Source organism: Equus przewalskii, chromosome 14 (genome assembly GCF_037783145.1).
Source record: "Equus przewalskii isolate Varuska chromosome 14, EquPr2, whole genome shotgun sequence".
In the NCBI taxonomy this organism is placed as follows: domain Eukaryota; kingdom Metazoa; phylum Chordata; class Mammalia; order Perissodactyla; family Equidae; genus Equus; species Equus przewalskii.
This window is the reverse complement of record NC_091844.1, coordinates 74,585,006-74,608,357: the sequence shown is the minus strand read 5'-3', so window position 1 is coordinate 74,608,357 and position 23,352 is coordinate 74,585,006. Positions and strand designations below refer to the sequence as shown.

Genomic DNA, 23,352 nt, shown 5'->3' with positions numbered 1-23,352 from the left:
GAACGGGACAGAGATAAAACCCAGGGAAGACAGCCTGTGGCGTCACAAAGCCAAGTGTTAAACGTCAGTCCTAGTGACTAGGGTGGCTGCCAAAACACTGTGGCTTCTGTGGGGGCTCCACGTAGTAAAGTGTCCTTCCGTCCTCTCCAGGACCCCATGGGAGGCTGGCATTAGGCAGCCACTTCAGGAGGTGCAGTGCCAGATGCATGATGTCGTGCCTTTCCGAGTCACCCTCCGGAGGGGTCAGAAGGGATGTGACCAGGAGGTGGCTGACCAGGACAGGACAATTCCCAGACTCCCCAGTGTGGAGTCGATAAACAGCCAGGCAGTGCGAGTTTATTTGGAACACACGTTGAGCCAGGGAAGCCCGAGAGAGGTAAACACCACATCGTCATTAACAAGAGACTAGATTTTTGTTAATGTGGTGAATGAAACTGATGTTTCCACCGGTCATCCCAATATCCAGAGCTACAAGAAATCTACTGGTTGGTAAGAGCGCCCTCATGTGTCACTTCGGTGTAATGTCAGCTTGGTCTCCGCAGCAGCCCGAGTAATTCCTCCCTACCTCGTCTCCTCCCAGCCTCCGTCCCCTCCCTGGGTTCCTCTCCTCCCGTTTGCCTGGCAGACCCCTTTGTGGGCTCTGAAACTCGACGGGCTTTAGGTGGCTTCTCCCGCTGGGAGTGCAGCGGCCGGACGCCTGAGTGTGAGTGCGTCTGTCACCAGACCGAACGTTTTAACCCTTTACGCTCGACATACGTTCACACTCTTAAAAATTATCGAGGGTCCCAGTATGTTTATGTGGGTTGTATCTGTTGATTTATACCACGTAAGAAACTAAAGCTGAGAATTTTAAAATAGTTACTAATTCTTTTAAAATAGCAATAATAAACTCATATTAACACAACATTTTAATGAAAAATAACTAGACATTTTGAGACAAAAAGAGTAAGAAGAGTGGCATTGTTTTACACTTTTGCAAATCTCTTGGATGTCTGGCTCAGTGTGAGAGAGCTAGATTCTTACATTTGCGTCCATTCAGTCTCTTGACATGTCACATGTCACGTAGCCTCTGGAAAACTCCATTGTACACTCGTGAGAGAAGGAAAGTGAAAAGGGCAAATAACATCGTAGTATTTTTATGAAAACAGTTTTGACCTCGAGACTCCGTGAAAGGGTCTTGGGAACCCCCAGAGGCCCCCAGACCACTTTGAGAACTGCTGAAGTAAGAATATGGTCACGTGAGCCACAGACGTGGGTACGGATCTGGACCTAATTTTTCTTTAATGGCTGTCTTTGACGTTCAGGTTCCCTTTGCTTTGCTATCCAGAGATGGCACTGAGGTGGGCGAGGGTCGTGCCCCTGTGACGTTCTGGGGGTCTCTGCTTTCTGCTACCCTAGCTCCCTGCTCGACTCCTCGCACCCTAAGCTTCATGAGGATTTAATCACTCTTTTCATGTAATAGGCAATGCCTGCAATGCCTTAACCCTCAGAGAAATCTCTAGATGGGGATTTCAGACAAGTGGAAGAGCCACCCAAGGGGGCATCTTAGGGCAGGAGATTTTGGGAGGTGTTCACAGCAGTCCTCGCCCCCCAGAGTTGGCTGCTGTGTCGACTGAAATTTCCAGGAAGGAGGTGGTCAGTAGTGATGCCCGGCCTTGGCAAATGGGGCTCTGGAGTGGTCCTGAGACAGCCACTCACTAGTTGTGTGACCTTGGGAAGATCTCTTTGTCCATCTCAACTTCAGTTTCCTCATCTGTAAAACTGGACTTATCGTACCCGCATCCCCAGTTGGGGTCAGACTTACAGATAATACGTGCCAAGCACTGAGGTGCTGGCCAGGGACTCAGGAGCCCCGAAGCCCCAGCCGCATCATTTCCTAATTGTGCGTGACCTGGGCAAGTTCCTTTTAGGAGGACTTGACCTTCAAAACGTTTCTAGAGCCTGACCACTTCTCACTTCTGTTCTCTTATCACTCTTGCCCCAGCCATGCTCGTCTTTCACCTGAATTAAGGCGGCAGCCTCCTGCTCATCTCTCTGCTTCTGGCCCAGCCCTCCAACCCTGGTCCACTCTCCATGCAGTGACTGGAATTAATTTCTAAGTCAGGTTATGTGATGGCTCTGCTTAAAACCCTCTACTGGCTTCCCATCTCATTCAGAACAAAACTCAAGTCCTTGCAATGGCCTTGTAGGCCCTACAGGATCTGCCCTGTCCCCTCTCTGACCTCACTTCCTACCTCTCTCCACTGTCTATATTCCAGCCACACTGGTCTTCTCCTGTGTCTTCAACATGCCAGGTGTCCTCTGACCTCAGGACCTTTGCACTTGCTGTTCCCTCTGCCCGAACCCTCTCCTCCAAACAACACATGACTTGTTTCCTCATTTCCCTCAGGCCTTTGCTCAAAAGTCACCTTTCAGAGAGCCTTCCCCTGGACACCCTATTTAAAAGAACATGCCGTCCCTCAACCCCTGGCATTATTTTTACTCTCCACATCATAGGTTTTCAATGTTTGTTGAACTGGGTTGAATTGGATTATCTGGGCTATAACTTCTCCATCTTTCAAATGAGAGAGTTGCACTAGAATTTTCAGGGGCCTACTAGCTCTAATGTCCCATAACTTTGTTTATGTCCCTGTGTTGGAAAATGACTTTTAAATGAAAGCACAATTGTATCTGTAGATGTATTTGTCTGCCTGCGTTTGATGAATTATCTCACATAATGAGCATGAATCCTGTTCCAGTCTCCTGATTTAGCAGACAGAACATCACAGGAGCACCAACCCTGCCCAGCTCAGTGCAATGTAGATTCTTTGGATGAGCAAAGAAAAGGGAACCTGAGCTCCAAAGACAGCTATTTAAAAACCAAGTTAGGTTCCAGCTCTGTGCCTGGGCCTGTGGCTCATACAACCCTATTCTTAACTCAGCAGCTCTCAACACCCTTTTCAGGGAGCCCTGACCTCAAAACAGAGAACTCATGGCAGCTCACCTCTTCCCCGACCCTGGCAGCAGCCCCCTAACTCCTTTCCTTGACTCCTGGCCCTGCTCCCTTGGGGCAGCCCATGATCTTTATCCAATGCTCCTGACCTCCTCTCCTCCAGTCCCTCCTAGGGCTTTGCCAGCATTTGCCAGGCGTTCTCAGGGCATGGTGGAGAGAATAGTGTCCCTTACCTGGGGGCACATCCTGAAGAGCCCACCACAGCTCAGATGGAATCAAAGTCTCCTGTTTTAGCTTTAAATGCAGGGGATTTTGTGTTGTAGGTTCCATAAGATATCCACTTTAAAATTTTAAATTTATGTATTTAATTATGTACTTTCAAGCAACTCAAGGAAGGCGAGTGACGTTTATCCTGGGACTTCTGAATTTCCTTGCACATCATCAAATGCCTCTGGAAGCGGGGTGCCACCCTCCTTTCCTTTCAGAAGCAACAACCTCCAGGAAAAGTCCCCGCTTCTCAGCGGAGGCGGGGTGGGGTGGCGGGGCGCTGAAGGGCCCCTGACCCGCCCTGCCCATGGCCCTGGTGCCGCGACCTCCCCTCCAACCTTGGTCCCATTCTTGCTCTTCTTTCCCCCTGGAAAGCTTCTGTCCCATGGGGATGGGTCCTGCTGGGTCTCTGGTGTCCTTCCCTCCGGAGCACTCCTCTCTGCCCCTGCTCCTATTTGGCATTGGTCACTGTGCTGCCCGTTCTGTCGCTTGACTCCTGGTTTGCGCCCCTGTCGGAGGGCGCGCAGCCGGGGGGCAGCCGGGGGCCTCAGCACGCGGGTGATGCTCCGTGAAGACAGTATGGGAGGTCCGCGGCCGGACGCTGAGGAGCCCGGCCGGCCGGCGAGGACGCGCCCGCAGTTCCCGCTCAGGCCGCACGGGGGGGCGTCTGGTCGGGCCCACGGCTGGCCCGCCCTGCCCCCGGTACCCGCTGAATTCTCGGCGCTTCCCGCCCAGCCATGGGGCGCCTCCCTCTGGGAAGGGGCCGGCCTGAGCCAACAGGATCCTGGGAGGAAGTAGAGCCCCTGGGGCGGGGGTCCTCCTTGGGTGGGATCTAGCTGGGGACGTGCGGGATGACCAGAGACCCTTACCTCCTGTCGACGCCTTCTGGAACATGGGGTCCAAATTGAGAATCACTATCAGCGTCCCGCCCACCCCACTCCTCCACCCCGGCGGCCTCTCACTGTCATCTTGGGCCTGAAAGCTGCAGTGAGTCTGTGCTTTGTCACTTAGCAGCTGTGTGACCCCGGATGAGTGGCTGCACCATTCTGGGCCTGGGTGGCCTCATCTAAACAAAGTTGAGATGCGGCTGTCTACCAAGAGGATTTAATAGAAGACAAGGGGTGTGCAAGGTGCATTGCGGGCACACGGTCGCCCCTTCTTCACTCCTGGGGTCTCTGGAGCAAGGGCCAGTATTCCCCGCTGACCTTGCCCTCGCCAGAATCCCTACTAGGACCACGACCCTGCAAGAGCAGCGCGTTGCCTCCTAGCCCTGAGAGCACTGTGGGGCGGGGAGCCGGGCATGTTGGGGCAAGGCCAGGCCTCAGGATGGGCACGGATTATGCGCTGATTATCTGAGTTCCAACAATGTCAGCGAACACACAAGGCACCTCCTGAAACCCTTCCAAGGCCTTCCTTAGGACCTTTGAGTACCATATTTCCTGGGACATCTCTGCCCTCAAAGCAGGTTGCTTTGTTGGGGGAGGAGGGCCGCGGGCGGTGGGAGGAGGGGCCTCTCCGCCCTCCCTGCGCATGTGCAGGATGCTCCCCACCGGTTGTAAATTTGAAAAGAAACTTTCTCTTATGTGTGTGCAAGAGGTGTGTGAGGGAGGGAGTGTGCGCGTTTCAGTTAATATTGCTTGAAACCAATTTCAAGGTGATCAAATAAGAGGCTTCCTGTTTACATTTCATTTTGATAATTGCCTATTACCACCGCAGCCAGAACCCCGGAGAAGCTGGGTGTCTGCAGGCTCCCCTGGGCTTTGAAGGAGCTCTGTCTGAGCTCAGCCTGGGCAGACTCCCAGGGATGCTGGGGGAGCTCGGCACTGTCCCGCCTCCCTTCCTCCCATGCCCCCTTCACACTGCGGCTCTCCTGGCCTGGACTCTGACCTCCCAGGGCTCCCAGCCTCCCTCGCCCTCCTCCACTCTTGCTGTCTGTTTCCTGGTGTTCTCCCCACTTCATCCCCAACCCAAATCTCCAGGAGGGAGGCCCATGATCTCTCCATCAGCCAGTAATCCTGAGGGGCTTCAGCGTGCTTCCCCGCCCCTCCACTCCTCATTGCTCTCAGGGGGCCTGGGCTGGCTTCACACCTGCAGCATGTTTTGGAACCTGAGTATTGCTAAGTATTAGGTGTCCCTCAGCATGTGTCACTGCAGGTGTCATCACAGCCTTCCCTCCAGATGGCCCATTGCGCTAACATACTGGCCCCTGGGGCTACAGCCAGCCAGCCTCTACTTCTGGCCCTCCCGTGGGTTCCCTCACTATTCCTGGGCTTCGACTTTGCCTCCTCAGCCAGACTGTGAGCTCCCGGAAGGCAGGGCCCCGGCTTGGCCTGCCCTAGCCATCCCTACCGAGGGCCTGGCCGGGTGCCAGGCACATAGGGGCACTTAGAAAATGCTTGCCAGGTGTAGCCTAAGGAGACTGGGTCCAGGTTGGATGTGAGCGGGGCATGGACTGAGGCTCTGGGACTGGTGGAGCAGTGATGGCCCTGAAGTTACTGTGGATAATAAACACCAATTGCAGGAAGGAAGAGAAACAGTTCTATGTAATAAATAAGTAAATGAAGAGGGTCACAGAGAGGTCACCAGCTATAATCACACACACACACACACACACACACACACCCACCTGGAGCTGTTGAAATCCATGAAGGGAGCAGAAAGTGTCTGTGAGTAGCCAAGATTGATGTCACAATCTCCATACAGTAAAGCTCATGCACTGTACCCTGAGTTGAACCCCTCGGTTCTACGCACTCAGGAATTCCTGTTTTTATGAACATTTCTAACAAATGCAGGCATCTGGTTCGTAAACCCACAACAGATTAGGAGCAACAAATCAAAGTGTTGTTAAACTGCTTTGGGCCAACATTCTGACAGCACAGAGAGGTGACAGCTGACAGCCTTAGTGAGGGATGAGTCTGATGATCTACAAAGGCCTATCGTAAGGCCCAGAGAGCCCAGCAGCCCGGGGCCATCTGGCGCGGGGCACAGAGCCACACCTAGACGAGGAGTGCCCTCTAAGCCTGTCATCACTTTGCAGCTCAATATGGAAACGGGTGCCCGTAATGATTAACCCTGAGTCACAGAGAAAAGTTATGCGATGTTCAAGACTCTGTTGAAGTAGTTAAGGAAGCACATTATTCAGTTTAAGTAAGTTTCCCTCCAAAATAGTTAAAATTTACTTAAGCTTAAAAGAATACATTCTTTGCTAACTAGAAAACTGAGTGGTGGCTGTCATTTCTGGCTTCCCAAGCACTTTGTGCGCACACTTTCATCGGGGAGGCTGCACAATTTATTATCATTATAGAGATGAGGCAGGTGACTCACTGAGGGTCCCATGGCCTACGTAAAAGAGCAAGTCTCAATGTCAAGTGTCCTTGACACTTCCACCAGCTCCACTTCCCCACAGCTGCCTCTCTCCAGGAATGACTCAGGCCCCTGAGGGCTCCAGATGGGTGTTATTGTCCTGGTGTTGCAAAGTGTCCTCTTCCTCAGCTGTTTCCTTCCCTCCTGGTCTGTCACACACACACACACACACACACACACACACACACACGCACCCCCTCCTACCCCCTCAGGCCTGGGGCTGCTGGGTGTGACTTTCACCTGCACTCTGTCTCCCCCATCAGTATAACTCAGCGCTAAGCATCCGCCACAGATGTCACTTTGGTTCAAACTCTGGATCTCTCCAGACTGGGTCTTCAGGAAGGGGGTGGGCTGGACAGTCATGCCATCAGCACCCCTAACCCAGAGTGAGCCAGTCACTCAGAGGCAGTGTGGCAGGGCGGGCTCTAGGGGCAAAATGCCAGCTCTGCTACCTACTACCTGTGTAGCCTTGGGAAAGTTACTTAATCTCTCTGTGCCTTGGTTTCCCCATCAGTAAAATGCAGATAATAATAATGTTTAACTCACAGGGTTGTCGTGGCCGTCAAATCAGGTAATATGTGCTTAAAATTGTGCCTGGCACTTAGTAAGCATTTGACAAATGTCAGTAGTTCTTGTTAACACAAGGTAATTTACACGGATCACTCCATAACCTGTCCCAAATACTTCTTTTAGAATAAGACTGGTTATAAAGAATCTTGAATTGTCATACCAATCCAGTAAGGTGGGTATGAGTTTTCCCATTTTGTAGCTGAGGCTCCTAAAGCACAAAGAAGTGAAGTGACTGATTCGAGGCCAGAGTGCTGGGAGGTGGCAGAACTGGGGTTTGTATCTGGGTGCCATGGTCTGAATGCTTGTGGCCCCCCAAGTGGGGTATTAGGAGGTGAGGCCTTTGGGAAGTGATTAGGTCATGAAGGCAGAATCCTCACAATTTGGATTAGTGCCCTTAGGAAAGAGACCCCCACGAGCTAGCTAGTCCCTCCGCCATGTGAGACCACAGATAGAAGGCACAGCTATGAACCAGAACATGGGCCCTCACCAGACACCACATCTGCCGGTGCCACCATCTTGGGCTTTTCAGCCTCCACAACTGTGAGAGATAAATGTTTGCTGTTTATCAGCCACTCTGTCGCTGGCATTTTGTCATATTATCCTGAACAGACTAAGACGCCGGGTCGACCTGACATTTGAGTCACGATCTTTCCACGACATTGTGTCTGCCTCTGTCAGGAGAAATGCTCAAGAGAAGAACTTCCTTGGGAAAGTGACTAAAAGAGCAGTCCTACAGCTCCTGAAATCTGCAGTTCTCGCTTTCAAATCCTGCTTTGAGACATGGAATCACCCAGATATTACAAAGTTCTAGAACCTAAGACGGAAAGTTTGAGAGGAAGGAGGGTGCTTCCATTTTTCAATAGCAGAGAAGCCGAGAGGCCAAGATTGTCCGTTGTCATCATTCGTGGGTGTTCTGGTGATCCCTTGCTTCGTAATCAATCACCTCAAATCTTAGTGGCTTGAAGCAACTATAATCATTGTGTTGTTATCTCTCACCATTCTGGAGGTTGGCCAGGCTGAGCCAGGTAGTTCGCACTCAGGGTCCTTCATGCACTTGCAGTCAGCTGCCAGCTGGGGCTGGAATCATCTGGAAAGTCTGCTCACTGGCTAGTGGCTAGTGGCTGATGCTGGTGGTCAGCCAGGGTAGTAGGAGCTATTGGCCTCCTACATGACCTCCATGTGGCCTCTCCGTGTGGCCTGGGCTTCCTCACTGCGTGGTGGCCAGATTCCAAGAGCAACAGTCCCCAGAAAATAGAGTGGAAGGGCACGGCAGTTTTCTGACCCTGCTTTGGAAGTCACATAGTGTCACTTCTGCAGTGACTTCTGTTCATCAAGGCAGTCACAAAGTCCCACTCAGGTTCAAGGAGACGGGACACAGACCACTACTCAATGGGAGAGTGTGAAGAAGAACATGTAAGATGGGATACACCATGGAGGCCATCGTTGCAAAATACAATCTGCCACATGGCAGGCTTTCCTGGAAGAACTTTCCATTTGAAGGAAAAAGGTGACAAGTGGCAAATTGTGCCTCTAACAAGAACCTCTCCTGTAGTCACATCTGATGATAGCTTCTTTGGGGAACTGGCCACAAGAGACATGATCGGCAGCAAGATTTACAGCCCTGCCAAAGCTGTCATTGAAATAAATAGGATTAGGCTGCAGTGACTTCATCATCTGGACTGTTCTAATAACGTGTAATTTGCAGCCATGCTGTGACCAACAAAGCTGCTGGGGCACGTGAGTGGAAGTGCCTGGTCACCTCTGGGTCAGGCTGTTTGCTGGAAATGTTGCAGGCCCTTGACCCCGTCCACCAGCAGACAGATCTTACATCCTCCCCTTACCAGCTTTTTTATGCAGAAAAAAGCTGGAGGTGATTTTGCTTTAGAAGTTCCAAAGTCAGCCAGAGCCACAAGAAATGTCCTCCGTCTTCCCTGAGCTGGGCTCCCTGAGGCCCCAGTCCCAAGGCTGGGAGGGCACAGTGTGCTGGGGCCTGGCTCCCAGGGGACCTATGTCCCGCCTCCAGGGGAGCTCAGTATCCATCCACAATCCAGTCTGGCAGGCCCTGCAAGGAGGGATGGCTCCTAAGATGTGGACCACAAGCCGCAGGGTGGGGGAAAGACCTACTCCAGCCAGTCCCATCCATTTCCCCACGGCTCCCTGGCCCCCAGCTGCTGGCTTCCCTCTGGGTTCTCTCTCCGGCTCCCTGCCCCTGTGACAGGAAGCATAGCCTCCTGCTAACCCTATCGTTGTCACAGGCCCTCCCATGCAGACCAACCTGGTGTCACCCTGGGCAGGGAGAGGCTGGGCTGGCCTTCCACAAAGGCTGCAGAGCAGAGCTTGCCGGCATCGGTCCTCGAGGCTCTCACTCTCAGGAGACCTTACTGCTCACTGGGGCCGTGGAGTAAGGCTGCACACAAGCAGGGGTCCAAGGACGGGGCAGCATTCTGGGCCGCTGCGGGAGGTGGGCTGGTGCAACTGGCCCAGGATGTGCTTTCACTGCCTCTGGGCTGCCTCTCTGGCCCCTGCAGAAGCTCGTGCCCCTGTGGGCCTTCCTGACCCCGCAGAGGGTTCCCCTATCGAGTGAATTGGCCCTGATCTCAGCTCCCCACCTGTGAACTCTCAGTGCAGAGCAACGATGAAATCCACAAGTTCCCTAAACTCCTGGGTGGGTGGCTCCACCTGGAATATCCAGGTCTAGAGAAATGTTAATTACAACCACCCCCATTTATTCAGCATTTACTATATGCCAAGCACAATAGCAAATGCTTTCTCAGTATTTAATCCTTACCCACTTACAGATGAGAAATCTGAGGCTGATAGAAGGTAAAACATATTTCTCATGGTGTCACACCAGTAAATGTCGGAGTCACTGTATGAATCCAGATCTGTCTGTTTGCAAACTCCTTATTAGAAGTCATGAAGTGTTTCTGACATACCCTAGGCCTTGGCAAGTGGCCCCTGAGTCCATAAGTATCCTAACCTGGGCCCCTCCCACGCTGTCCTCAGTCCCCTTTGCATGGGGCAGAACCCAAATCAGTGGGGCTGGGGCGAGGGGAGGACGGGGAGAGTGGCAGGCAGGCTGGCAGCTTTGGCTAGTCAGGGAAGGGGCTCCCCACCGTGGGTGCCCAGTGGAGGCTGGGTGCTTCTCTGACACTAGCTGTTGTGGAGAGAAGTCCGGCCTCAGATGCTAAAGGCCCAAAGATGCGAGGGGGTTTCCGAAGATGACTCCACAAGGCTGGGGGTGCTGCTGTCTATTTTGACAGCTTAGCTGGCCCTCAGAAGGGCCCCTCTTCATGACTGCCTCTGAGAAAGCTCCTTGCCCTCTCCTTCCCTCCAGGAAGTACTTTAGGTGGAAAGTGCATGCACTTTAGGGTCAAGTCTCTAATCGGCCACTGATTAGCTGTGTGACCTCAGGAAAGTCACTTCACCTCTCTGAGCCTCAGTTTTCTCCTCTGCAAGTAGGGTTAATAATACCCATTTGACAGTGTTGTTGGGAGGATTCAAGATCTTGAGCATGAATCCCTGCACATGGGAGGCAGGACACTGTGGTCAAGTTGATTAAGCCCAGGTGAGAGTGTGGAGGACTGCTCTACGAAGACCCTGCATGCTCAGCAAGATTTCCAGTGTGGGCATGGTTGGGGCTCCCTGATGGGGCCCCCTGGGCTTGCTGGTGCACAGGACTGACACTCCTCCGCCAGCAGCGAGCAGCCGCCATTTCAGGGGGGTGTCCTGATGAGGTTTGAATAGGTGAGGAGGGGGAGAGGGGCCTGCAGGAGCTGGAAGGATGGGTGCAGGGGAAGGGAAGGAGGCAGGGCGGCCACACTGCAGCAGGGTCCAATGCCAGCATGAGGCTGGGAGGTGGGGTGTAGCCCAGCAGCCTCCGAGGAGAGTTCACGGGCAGCTGGCTGGAGGAGCAGGATGACAAGAAAAAGGGCTTGGAAAGCCCATGCCGGACTCTGGGCAAGGAGAGGGTCTGGCAGGGTCAGGCCAAGAGCACAAGCAGCCTCAGGGCTCAGGACTCTGGGGATTGGGGGCGTGGAGGGATGGGTACTAGGGACCAGGGACTGGCTCTGATGTGCTGGTTGTTCTGGCCTACCTCTTCTCAGGTAATTCTCACAAGCACCATCCAGGTTTCCCAGATGAGGAAATCAGGCTTAGAGACAATAAGTGGCTTTGTCCCAGGCCTCAGTCAGGAAGGGCCAGAGCCGGGATTTGAATGCAAGACTCTCTACCACTTTCCATTGCACCAGGCAGAGAGGAAGAAGGAAAAAGTGAGTGGGCCCGATGGGGCAGGGCCTTGTTTGCTGGGAACCCAACCCAAGAGAGCTTCGTATGAGAACCGGTGAGCGCGCCCTGCCCTCACCCAGGGTGCCTGACAAGGGTCGGGAGCGCAGGACAGGAAAGGCAGGTTTCCCCGCAGGCCTGGGGCTCTGGAGCAGCTGGGCCAGACCAAGAATTTCCGGCAGAGCAGCCCCGTTTGCTGCGGCCACCCGCCCACCGGGGCTGTCACTCACAGAGTAGCAGCAACTCTTCACAGCCCTTAGACAAGACACTCCCCCCGTGACTCCTCATCCCCCACTTGCTTAGTCACTGATGTGTCAAAACGGAGGAAACTACCTTCTCCCAAAGACGTGGAGGAAAGAAGGATGGGACTGTTGGATCCAGAGTTCTCCCACCATCCTTCTCTGGTCTTACTCCACTCTAGCGATCACGGCTTCTCCAGATGGGCCATGCACTGTCCCTGTGAGGAGTGGCGGCAACACAGCCCACGTCCACTCAAGGGAATGTGGGAATCCTGTAAGCCCCAGCCATCGAAAGACAGAGTCTTGGGATCCCTCATAGAAAGGGATGAATGACACAGAAGTGGCTGCTTGGGGCCATTTGAGGCCTGGTTTACCCAGAAGAGTCCATCAGAGACCGCCCTAGTGTTTGGCCTTAGAGAGCCCCCCACGGCCGCCTCCCCAGATGCAGGGCCCAGCAGGGGCTGAAGGCCACGTTCCCACGCCGCTCCTGCTGGAGCCAGGCCAGGCCTCAGTCAGCGCCTTTCACGGCTGCCCGGCTCAGAGCCCGGAGCACCGCAGGGTCTGGTCTGAGGGGAATCAGTCAGTTCCAATTACCTGTGGAGAGGGCTCCCACAATCAATGCCTCTTTATTTCCTGAAAAGCCACATGCTCAGGGCAACAGCCGGGATAGACCTGCAGTCTCTTCCCATCCAGGCAACCCCCTGGGGCTCCTGTGAAGATGCAGAGGTGCCTCCTACCCACCTGCCCTGATGAACCAAATCTCGAGTCCTTGACCGTGACCCCTGGGGGGTGGGCTTGGGGGAGGGAGATTTGAACTACCTGGGGACCTGAATTTGTTCATTCCTTCAACAGATACAAGTATGCTTGAATGTCCACCACCTTCCGGGCACTGTGTTGACGTGGGACATGGCAGCGAACGAGACAAACCCTGCAGAGCCCTGGGGATCTCACATGAGCAAGTGAGTTGTCCGGTCCCATTTTCCACCCTGTCAATGAGAGGGCTGGACAGAGCAGTGCGTGCTTCTTGGTCACTGTGTCCTGGCCTCTGCTGGAGACTGGACTAGGACGGGCCTGAACGCTGGGGCTGATTAAAAGAGATCCTAAATAGCTCAAGCCATCTGACTGTCACAGGGGCTGTGCCCTTGTGGCCATTGATCCACTCACAGGCAACCACGGCCAGGCAGGAGAGGTCACAGCAGTCAGGATTAGACCCAAAATTGCAGATGAGGACATTCCAGGGCTCCTGCTCTAGCCCCTTAAGAGACTGCCTTGCTGGAAGAAGCTCACAGTCAAAGATGAGTGGATCTCCAGGCCGTGGCCCTCCCACCATGGACCTCTCATCTGCCACGGCCAGGTTAGGACTTGCCTTCTGGCCTCCCATCCGCCATGGTCATGGGGGCAGGCATGGAGAGCTTGAGCACCTTGGAAGTGTCTAGATGAAGCTTTCCAACAGGAAACCTAAGCAAGGTCTCAGCCAGTGGGCGAAGGCAGCTGGTCAAGGCTCTCCTACTAGGTGGGATCAGGCGAGGCCAACTCAAAGAAGAGCTTCCATGGCCTCCAGGAGACACTGCCAGTGTCCTGGAGACTGGGCATCCCAGCCTCCTGGCTGCCCTCCACACCCCACCTTGCCTGCCCTGGCCCTTATCATTCCACAGGAGGCTCCTGGGGAGCTGAGCCTCTCCACATCCAAGTGGAGGGACAAGGGTGAGCCAAGGGGGCACAGGATTAGGAGGGGCAAGGTCTCCCAGAGAGCAGGACTAAGGCTGTCAGGGTGGAGTCAAGGCCAGATGTGCTCTGCCAGGAGGGACCTGGTCCAGGCCAGCTCAGGGAAGGCCTCCAGAAGCCTGCACAGGGCCTCTAGGGGGTTTGAGCCCAGCAGCGATGGAGCCCTGACCTATGGGTGCAGGCACCCGTCAGACCCTGGGCAAATCACTGAGCTTTCCAGAGCCTGAAAATCAAGTGAGGCAGGGAGATAAGACCCTTTACTGCATCAGCCAGTAAATGACAGGCCTCATGGAGCACCTCACCTCCAGGGAGCAGGCTGCGACCTCAGGTCCTCCTACAGCACAGGGGTGGAGAACACACAGCTGAATGCTGGGGGTTCCTCCAAGTGGGCAGTGAGATCCTCGGACACCACCTTGCTGGAAAGCGTGGGACAGGGGGCAGGGAGCACCCAGGACACCAGGCAGCCTGGGCAGAGATCTCAGGGCTGCTTCTTGCCTTCTGTGTGACATGGGCAACTTCCTTCAGTTTATCCGTAAAATGGGCCAATAATGCCTGTCCTTCTCTGAGGCTCTGGGAGGAACTGTCGCTCCTGTTGTTGCTGTTATTATTATTTGGGCCCAGCAGTCAACTGCTCTGTAACATGCACAGTCACAATCAGGATAACATATCCATGGTCACTGTTAGGGGCTAAACTCTGTCCCCCAAAATTCATACATTGAAGCCCTAACCCCCAGTACCTCAGCCTCTGACTGGATTTGGAGACAGGGCCTTTAAGGAAGTGATTAAGGTTAAATGAGGTCGTATGGGTGGCCCTGATACCATTTGACTGATGCCCTTAGAGAAAGAGGGAGAGACACTAGGAAAGGCCATGTGCGCACACAGTGAGAAGGCAGCCGTCTGCAAGCCAAGGAGAGAGGCCTCAGGAGAAACTAAACCTTGGACTTCCAGCCTCCAGAACTGTCAGAAAATAAATTTGTGTCATTTAAGCTCCCCAGTCTGTGGTGTTCTGTTACGGTGGCCCTAGGACCCTATCACAGTTACTAAGGAGGTCACTGGGCTCAACCATAGGCCGCCTTGCTTGTCCCGGAAGCTCCTCTCAAGGCCTCCTCATGGGGGGTATTTCCTTGGACCTAGGATCTGCTGGGCAGGGGCATGCCCTTCTCCCAGCCCTCACATTTGGGGTAGGGTCACCCTCACCATCTGCTGGAGCGTGGCTCTGTCCTGGCCAGCCCCAGACAGGCTGTCAGCCCTCTCAAGCGTCCCTGGCACTCAGGGCCTCTCTTTGGTTGGCAGCCTGGCAGCTGTGGCCTGCGCCTGCCCGGCAGGGCCTTGTCAGCCCCTCAGCAGGAGCCCGGAGCTGGGTGTGGGCACCCCTCATCTGCACCGCTGCTGGGCCCTCAGCCCTCTTGGCTTTATTCTTTCTTCTAGCTCCCGGCCAGATTGAGAACCCTTCAGGAGGGCTCAGTTAATATTCCCTGAGGTTGGCCTCTCAGACTTCTTCCAGAAATCCAACTATGGTTCCCATTCCTCATCTAGCTGACCAGAGTGTTCAGGAGACTCCTGGAGACAAAGGAGAGGTGGGAACAGAGAGAGGAGCAGGAGGAAGGGCATGATGGCTCATGTGCCCTCAGGCCTGGACCCCCTGGAGGAAGTCTCCGTCAGCACTCCTCCCAGCCCATCCCAGAACTACGAGCCCTGCTGGAAATGGCAACACCTTTGCGCATGACCCCTGACCAGCCATTCTGAGGTGACCATTCTGCTCAGAAGGCCCTCAGCCAGAGGTCAGGAGCCTCACGACTGCTGGTGAGGAGCTGAGGCCTGTGTGCCAGAGGCTGCTCATGGCACTGAGGGGTCAGGACCAGGAGGTCATGAGAGAAGGCAGTCAAGCTGGTGCCCGCCATGGTGTCCAGAACCAAACTGACACCAGGCTCTTTTGTACCAACTCAAGGAAAGAACGGGCTTGTTTTCTTTTCTCAGCCCCCAAGGACTTTCTCTGCCCTCCCCTCCCGGGAGGAACTTCTGTGAACCTGGAGACCTCCTGGCTCTGCCCAAGCTGGTCTTGATTATCCAGCTACACTGCAGGGAAGAGAGGAGAGAGGGGCTGCTCAGTCCAGCCAGGTCGAAGGCAAGGGTTCCCTTCCCTTGGACAGATGGGCGCCTTGATGTGTCCACTCATTCATTTGTTCAATAAGGATTGACGAAGCATCTTCTGTGCCAGCCGCTGTGCTAGGCTCTGGTGAGGGTAGGTGAGAAAGCTGTGGAAAGGACCTGTTGTTTGTGCAAGGACAGATGACTAACATGAAGGATGAAGGAGCCCTTTCTCTGGGGGCAAGTGGGCACCTGACAGCGAAGGAGAGACACACATAGGCACCCTAATAAAACTACTCTGAGAGCTCTTTGTGGCAGGGCTGGGTCCCGGGGCAGCCTGTTTGTCAGGGCCAGGATCCAGCCCCACACTGTGTTTCCTTTGTGTTCACGGGTCCACCATGTGGGGGTGGTTACTCTATGGCATGCTGGAGGGGGCATGTGAGGAGGGTGGGGCCTGCAGGGATGAGCCTTCCCTCCATCCCACCCCCAGGTAGTTCCCCCAGCCACGGAAAGAGCTGATGTTCCTTGAGTGCTGGACGCGCCCAGGGGTGGCAGTGGAGGGACAGTCTTCTCTGTTGGTGAGGCCAGGATCAGCAGGCACAGGCAGAAGTGTGGGTGTCTGCGCCTGGAAGGCAGGGAAGCCCTGGCCTAGGGTCTGAGTCGCCATGTTATCATTGGACATTTCATCCTCTTGGTCAGGCCCAAGTTCTGGGTTGCCCAAAGGCCATGTGTCTTAACCATCTGCCTCCTGTACGCCTGTACCTGTGTGGTTGAATGTGGCTGGAGAGAAACACACATGAGGCTGACGGATCTCACCCAACTAACAGAATTCTCAAATGGGCACCCAACATGGCATTCGCCTATATGTCCCTGGCATTTTCACTCTACCTTCTTCTCTGTCTTCAAATGCCACTTGTCCCTCAGCTGATCATTTTGTTGATCATATTACACTGAGAAAATAGAAAATATTGGAAAGAATCCCTTCACTTTCCCACCACCAAAACTATAACCGTTTGCATGTGTACCCATCTGCCTGCCGCCATGCCAATTCCTATCTAAAGTTCTGGGTCCCAGCCTTCTTGCCTTCCCAAGACCTTTGCTCATGAAAGTATCTTATTATCTTCCCTTCTTTAGCATAATTTCCCCCTCTCTACAGGATCTTTCCCATGGACATACATAAATGCTCTAGGAGCTCCCGTCTCTTTAAAAACAAAAATCAAAACAAAAACAAACAAAAAATTTGCCCCTTGATGCCCTCCCCCTGCAGCACCTACCCCTCTGATTATTTGCTCTCCAACCCAGTGAAACTTCAAGAAGCGCTCTCTACCTGCCGCTCTCACTCCTCCACTCCCATTCTCTCCATACCGACCCCGCTGGGCTTCCTTTACCACCACTCCACTAAAACTGCTCTTGTCAAGGTCTCCAGCAACCTTCACATTGAGGAAGCCAGTGGTCACTTCTCTGCCAACCTGTTGCACCTATCAGCAGTGCTGGGGTGGTTGGCTATGTCTCCCCTCTTGTCTTCAGCAAAAAACCCCTCCCCCTTTCTCTCAATCTCTCTCTCTCTGCCGGTCTCAGGCTCCTCTCTTGGTTTCAGTCAACCTCTAAATGTCGTCTGTGTCAGAGCCTGGTCACAGACCTTCTGCTATTCTCCAGACACTCTACCTAGATGATCTAATCAAGGTTTTAAAACCACTGGTGTGTTGATGCCTCCTACGCTTGCATCTTCAACTCTGACCTCTCCACTGAGCTATGGGCTCCTGTCTACTTGTCATCTCCATTTGCATACCTATCAGGCATTTCAAAATTAACATAGGCAAAACAAAAATTTGATTTCTGTCCCCACCCCAGTCTGGTCTTTCCCATCTTGATAACTGGAACCAGCACACACTCCGTCTCTCCAGACTGGAAGGCACCCTGGATTCCCCCCTTTCTCTTCCTAGCCACATGGCATTCATCACCAAGACCTGTGAACTCAACTCATGGGATTCATCTCCAGGTCCTGTAAACCCCACTCAGCACATCCTTTCTCCTCCACCTCCATTAATGCCTTGTCTCGCCCACATGACTGTTGGAGCCTCCTCTGGTCCCCTACGGTCCGCTCTAACCACACAGCCAGAGCAAGCTTCGAAGCTTTTAAATAAGATAATGTCCCCCCTATTGTTAGTTGCATAAAACCTAGGTTCCTTGCTATGGCCTGCAATTCCATACAAAAGAGGGCCCCTACCTGCCTCTCCGACTCAACTGTCCCCGCTCCTCCTGTGCATCAGCCTTCATCCTGTTGCTAAACTTGGGGAGTGGGCACAGTGCCACCTTAGGGAGAGCTCTTCAGCTCTTCCCTCTGCTTAGAATACGCTGCCCCAGGGCTTTGCCTGTCTCAGCTCAAACATCACCTCCTTGAAGAGGCATCTCTGAGCCCCGGCTCTCTGGGCCACATCCCCCTGATTGTTTGATTTCGAGCACGTATCATCATGGAAATGACCGGTTCTGAGTGTTGGTTTCCTTGCTTGTTGGTTGTCTCCCCCACTGGACTGAGGTGGAAGCTCCACGAGAGCAGGGGTCTTCTCTATCATGGTCTCTGCCAGATCTCCTGTGTCTAGGACAGTGCCTGGTGCATTAGCGGTGTTCAATAAATAGCTGTTGAATAAATGAACAAATGGAGACCAGGCAACAGAGATAAAACTAAAACAGGATCTGACGTGATCCCAGCCCCTGGGGGCTCATATATGGATCGATGGAGACTAATTGGCATTTATAATGCAATGTGATAAGCACATCCACAAATGCCAGGACCGGTGCTGTGGAGCCCCTTGGAAGGGCACCTACCAGAACGTGTGCGAGCGTGTGCAGGGACAGGCTTCCTGGGGAGGTCATGTCCAAGTTGAGACTTAACGGACAGTAGGCAGGTGCAGAGGAGGCGGCCATCTCAGCTCAGGCGGGGACACCTGACCATACAAAGAGCCAGAGGGCGTGAGAGCATAGTGAGGGCGTTCTGAAAACCGCACCTGCAGACCATCCGGCCTGCCCGAGGGCAGAAGGGCTCGCCTCCTTCCTCCCTGGGTTGTTTGGAGGAGGGGAGACCATCGTCTAGATCCAGAGCATTCATTCCCTCATTCATTCCTTTGACACTAACCACTGGGCTCTGAATGCAGGCTAGGACCTGTGCTGGGCGCTGGGGAGGCAGCAGTGAAAAGGCTCAGGCCTCTGTGGTCTAAGAGGCAAAGCCGAGCTATGAAGGTCAAGGAAGCTTCAGCCCAAGGCCACACCGTGAGACCTGAAGCAGACACACTCCTGCCAGTCCTGCAGGGACTTGTCTCTGAATGGATCTTGCTGCCTGTCTTTCTGTTCACACGCTGACACACTTGCTCACCACACACGCAGGCATGCACATCATCTCTGCTCTGGTCACATGCACACACCCACACCTGACCTCCTGACCTCGCACAGGCACCTCCGTCCTCACACACTCACCCTCCCACCGGAGGCAGTGACCCCAGCGTGCAGATGCTCACAGCCTGCACAAGGTACTCCTGCCCTCTGGAAGCTCCCGTGCTGTTTGGGAGGACCATGTAGGTTCCAGAAACACTCCCTCCCCAAAACATTTATAACGTTACAGACAAACCAGTACAAGGTGTAAACTGCACTATATGTACCATATGATGGAGTAATTCAAGCAGGCTTCTTGGAAGAGGGGAACTTGAGCTAGTTCTTGAAGAAAGTCATGGAATAGTGAAAATGAAGAGAAAAGAGTTTGGTTTTTCATGTGTACATTTTTTTAAGACACTGAATTAATCAGGTTCTTCAGGCTGCAGAAAAGATAATGTATTGATTGACTCATGGAACTGAAAAGTCAGCGTTGGTCTGGCTTCAGGCAGTGTTGGATCCAGAGGCTTAGAATGATGTCAACAGGGCTCTGTCTTTCTCTACATATATTGCCCAACTGGGTTCTCGCCACACGGGAGGCCAGACTGACCCTAGGAATTCAAGCAGACAGAAACCATCTCTCCCAAGAGCTCCAGCAGGAAAGGCTTGGAGAACTCTGATTGGTCTCATCTGAGGTCACATGCCCACTTCTGAACCGATCCTCACAGTCAGAGATATAGACTTCTCTGATTGGCTAAGCCTGAGCCATGTACCTACCTCTCTAGGAGGCCAACCCATCCAAACCACATGGAATGGGTTTCCTGAGGGGAAAAGGGGCTCTGTTATCAGAAGAACAGGGAACAGGTACTAGACAGATAAATCAACAGAAGTCAAATGCCCCTGCCTTAAACAGCAGCCCCTCCCTGGGTTATAGCGCTCTACATTTTTTAACGCTTCCACGTAATTTATCCAGTCTGCTGCTCAGGATCAATCTTGAGCCAGGCATGGTTACCATCCTCATTTTCCTATAGAGCAAGAGCACTTCCAGACATGGAACTGGATTTTTCTGCTCTACTCTAATAGAAGCCAGAGAATCAACTTGGAGTCCCTTGGGCCAACTTGTCTAGAAGGACAAATGACCTTGGAGCTCCCGGGCAAAGCCTCTCTCAGCAGGGGGAGGTGGGCATGGGAGGTTAGGGATCAGTTCTTGACACACTAAGTTTGAGGAGCCTCTGGGACACCCAAGTGGAACAGCCCAGGAAGGAGCTGGGCATGAGACTGGAGCCTCCCCCTGCAATGACCAGACACCTACTGCCACGCCGAGAGCCTCTTTACCTTCTATGCTAAAGTGGCCAGTCAAGGGGCATCTGTTCAGAGGACAGTGGGACCAAAGCTCTGGGCACAGCCAGGATGGGAGTGGGTTGGGGTAGGGGCAGTGCTGTATGCAAGGACATCTGCCTGGGCTTGGCTCCTCTGTGCAAAGGAGAGCTGAGATCAGCCCAGGACCTCCTCAGCCCAGCTCAGAGGACCTTCAGATCACTATCTATCACTGACCACTGATCACTTCTCTCCTCGGTGCCTCAGCTGCCTCCTCTAACACTCAGCAGGGCTGGGTAAGATGGTCTCCGAAGATGGCCCCCGATGATGCACACCTCCTGGTATTCGTGTCATGATATAGTCCCCTCCCACGCTGAATCTAGGCTGGCCTGTGACACACATTACTCCATAGAATGTGGCAGAAGTGATTCCATGCCAGTTCCAGCCTTAGCTTTTAAGAGAAATGGCAACTTCTACTTCCTCTTTCTTAGAAGCTTCACTTCTGAGATCCCTGAGTCACCGTGTAAGATGTCTGACACCCCTGCTCATGGGACCATGGGAAAAGGCCATGTGGAGAGGAAGAGAGGCCCAGCTGATGACTCAGCATCTTAGTTCAGCCTCCAGATGACTCCAGCCCCAGCCTTTATCTGGATGCACCTACGTGAGAGACCCCGAGCAGACCAGCAGAAGAACCAGCAAGCTGAACCCAGTCCACCCACTGACCCAGGAGAGAGAATAAAATAGTGGTTGTTTTAAAGCCGCTGAGTTTTGGACTGGTTTGTTATGCAGTGACAGATAACAAAAACAGTCTTCCCGTTGAGAGATTGGCTGGTATTCCTGAGTCTTGTACCACCTTCCTCCCAGCCCCCAAGACCTGACATGGTTAAGTCAGGGCTTGGTTAACAAGCAAGTGAATACTCAAGTTAATATCTATACCAAGCAGGCGGGCCAGTTTTTAGTATGGGAAGGGATGCACACATGCTGTCAATTCCAGAACTGAGCTTTCAAAAGACCCAATCCAGTTCCCACAGGGCTGGAGACCAAGGCAGGGGAACTGGCTGGCTCCCCAGCTCCATCTCTGAGTGCTGGCCCAGAGAAGCAGATGGTGAGGCTCAGATGCCATTCAGATGCGCTCGCACGGCTCTGAGATTGAAGGCTGTGGTATGGCGAAACAGGATGGTTGAGCCACCTCCCAGCCTGGCCCACAGGGAAGTAGGCCAACTGAGCATAGCTCTGCTGTCTTGGTCACGCTTAGGTCCCCCTCACATTTCCCACCACCTCAGACCTGATCCCTCTGCTTCATCTGTCCTGGACCAGCTCTTTCTTGACTCCCATCTTTTGCAGGCCCAAACGCCACCCCTGCAACTGTAATCACTTCTCTGCTCTAGGGAATCTTTCCTTCTCTTTCCCCAAGATCTCCAGGATCACAAGATCATAGTCATATGGGGACTGCATTCACTGAAACGTGTCAGGAGTGACTCTTATCCCACTACTAGCCCATGAGGTTCTCGAGAGCAAGGACTACAGCTTCATTTTTCCCTCTAACACATTCCATTAGTAAGTTCATTCAGTCATTCATTCACTCAACAATCCACTATGTGCCAATATCTGTTTGGTGCAGGGACATAAAGCGAAAAAGTATTATCCCCGCCCTGGAGTCACGTTTGGTCCAGTTGGACAGACAGGCATGGGAATAGGCAATTATTGCACAATCACATCATGCTAGGAGGGAGGAGTGTACACAATGCAGTGAGAACAGTGGGCCTGGGAGGAGGGGCTACAGATAAAATTCACTAGTGATTCTCAGATGCCAGGCTCTGCTCTAAGCATTTCGTTTATTTCTATTTCTATTTTCATTATTTTGAAGTGCTTAAAAGAGTAAACTATTATTATTTTAGAATAGGAAAGTAAAGACAAACTGTACAAAATCCCAAAAGTGCCAATGCTGCCCTCTGAGCCTTCCCAGAGGAACACGCCCTTCCCCGTATTTTGTGCCTTCCAGATATACTATATTTTATGCATAATACGTCTGCATGTGCATGTGCACACATGCACACACACGCACGGCTTTTACGTAAATGGTTGCACAATATTCTGCATCTTTTTCTTCATTGAACATATCTTGGGGCTCATTCCGTGTCCGTGTAGAGAGCTTTCATCCCTGGCTAATGACTGTGCAGAGTCACAGTTTGCCGTTGTAGGAATGTACTATACTTTGTTTAAGCAATCACCTATTAATGGCTGTTTATGTTTCTTCTAATACTTCACTATTACAAATAATGCTACAATAAATAAACTTGTATATACGTTATTTTGAACAAGTGTCAAATATTTATAGGATAAATTCGTAGAAGTGGAATTGCTCGGTCAAGGGTAAGTGCACTTAAAATTTTAACTGCCCTCCATCTAATGTCTAGTTCTTAAAAACATACCACCAAGCTTTATAAAGCTTTTCCTCTAATCTCCTACCAGAACTCACTTCTGTCGTGGCCAGAAAACCTAGGCGGGCCAAGGAGGAGAAAAAAGGTAGCACTTCCTTTTAAAATGCTTCTTTTCTTCTATCTAAGTATAAGTATAAATTTAATATACAGATATATACAAATTTCATGTTCGTGTATTAAATTTGTATTTAAAATATAAATAGCATTTAGTAATACGCTTAATAATGCAAATACAAATATGTTTATATAAATAACTTAAATGTAAATGTAAAGTTCAGCAGGGGCGAGTGTGGTCAGGCACCACGTGCAGCTGCCATGGGGCAGAGTCTACCTGAGCAGGGAGGGCGGGAACCTGGCCCTGGTGCCCTCCTTGGGATCCTGGAGAGAGTCTTGCCAGTAGCAGGTCCAGCCTTGGGTTGTGCAGGTTCAGAAGCCAAGCTGTGGCATCTTTGCTCACCCTGGCTTGGGGTGGGCTTTCTGTCACGGGCTCCAGAAGAGCCTGCCTGATGCAGGCTGGTCGTGGGAGAGCCTGACCCGGGGGCAGGCTGAGGGGATCCTAAGGGAGCGGCTGTTTATGCGTGCGACACCTGGAGGGCCGAGAGGGGTTAACCAGGCCCACCAGGAAGGGGTAGGCGCCCAGACAGAAGCAGAGCCAGACGTCTGCAGAGGGGAGGAAGCAGGCAGCTTTCTGAGCGCTGACGTGGTTCCCAGCAGCTGGGGCTTCGCTCGAGAGGTTGAGTGACGAGGGCCGGGTGTGTGCACA

The 23,352-nt window shown here is 52.8% G+C and overlaps 1 long non-coding RNA gene across 1 annotated transcript; it reads left to right on the top strand.

Annotated features, from left to right (window-relative positions):
• Positions 1-87: 87 nt before the first annotated feature.
• On the top strand, positions 88-20,905 carry LOC103567275 (uncharacterized). Its single transcript, XR_011526249.1, has 3 exons — positions 88-376; positions 12,508-12,614; positions 20,640-20,905. It is a non-coding gene; the product is annotated as an uncharacterized lncRNA (long non-coding RNA).
• Positions 20,906-23,352: the final 2,447 nt, after the last annotated feature.